Below are 1,573 nucleotides of genomic sequence, written 5' to 3'. Positions count from 1 at the left end.
CCAGGTACAAGATGCTGCTGGATGATAACAATGGAGAAGGAGAGAAGCGGTCTGATTCTGGGTATATTTATAAGGCAGAATCAACAGGACTTGCTGACGTATTGGGAATAAGGTATGAGACTGAGAGAGAGAGGGAGGTAAATCAAGGAAAATTTCAAGGTTCTGGGCCTGAGCAATTGAAAGGGTCCTGTCATCCAGGCTGGTACAAGCTGTGGGTGGAGCAGATTACATGTTGGTGGGGAAAGCAGGAGTTGTTTGGGACATGTTAAGTCATACAGTCTGTTAGACATTTAAGTGCCTGAAGATGTCAACTATGTAGTCAGAGTCCAGAGTTTGTAGGAAATATAAACTTGGGAATAGCTGGAAATGAACACATTTAAAGCTATGAACCTGGATGAGGTTAGAAGAAGAGAGAATGAGAGAGAAGAGGACTAGTCTGAGATCTTCAACCTTGAGACCTGAAGACATTATAGGGAAGAGGAGGGATTGACAATGGACACTGAGATGGAGTGACCAATGGGATGGGGGCATCAGGAGAGGGTGGGAGTTGAGAAGCCATGTGAAGAAGGTGCTCCTGGGAGGAAGAACTCATCACCTATGTCAAACACTGCTGAAGGTGTCACAAGATGAGGAACGAGACCTTTGCATTTAGTTGGAGCTCATCGATGACCATGGAAAGGTGTAATTAGTGGTTTGTGGAATGTCAAGACAAAAGGCACATGGATGACTGGTGATGAATTAGTGACAGGGAGCAAAAGCAAGTTTTTTCAGGAGTTTAGAGCACAAAGGAGCAAATACATATTGGGAGCAATTGCTAGTAAGAGAAGTGGGGTCGAGAGAGAAGTTCATGTTCTTCTGGGGAAACATCCAGTAAGTGATAAAAAGGTTGTAGAGAGAGAAGACACCCTGAGATGCTACTCAGACCACAAATTTGGGAGACCAAGTGGTGGAGCTGTTGGGAGTGAAAATCTCAGCAGGGGAAGCCTCCAGAGTGAGACTAGGAGCCTCTGCCTGAACTGCCTGTCTGGTCCCAAGGCTACCCTTGTTAAATTCAGTGAGTGATGCTCACCAGGCTAATTGCACAGGTATTTGTTTGCAAATGCGGACTTTTTGTGATCATCACTGAGCAATTCATACAATCACACATTTCTTCAAACAAGTAATTAATACTGATACTAAATACAATATTGATAGGCTTTCTTGTTCTGCTGCTCACAAGCCGTTCACACCGCGCTGTGATTAAGGGCCAGCAGAGCAGTTCCCTAAGGTACTGGGTGCCCGGCAGCTGCTGCAGTTTCACATGCATGTGTATGAACTGAAGGTGGAAGTAAAGCAAAGATGCTCTTTCTCCTTCAGAACTTTTTCTCCTAATGAAGGAAAATAAAAATATATCATACACAAATGAGGCAAAAGTACAGTTGGGAGTACATGTAACAGTTTATTCTTATATTGTTATTTATTAATTATTGTATTATTTTCCATAGGAACAACAATACTAGTAAACCTACTTTTACTCACCCCTGTATATGTGTGCATGTATATATTTATATATAAACATAAAATGTAAATATTA

This window comes from Myotis brandtii, unplaced genomic scaffold (assembly GCF_000412655.1).
Source record: "Myotis brandtii unplaced genomic scaffold, ASM41265v1 scaffold647, whole genome shotgun sequence".
Classification (NCBI taxonomy): domain Eukaryota; kingdom Metazoa; phylum Chordata; class Mammalia; order Chiroptera; family Vespertilionidae; genus Myotis; species Myotis brandtii.
The sequence above is the reverse complement of the archived record's forward strand: the minus strand, read 5'-3'. Positions refer to the sequence as shown.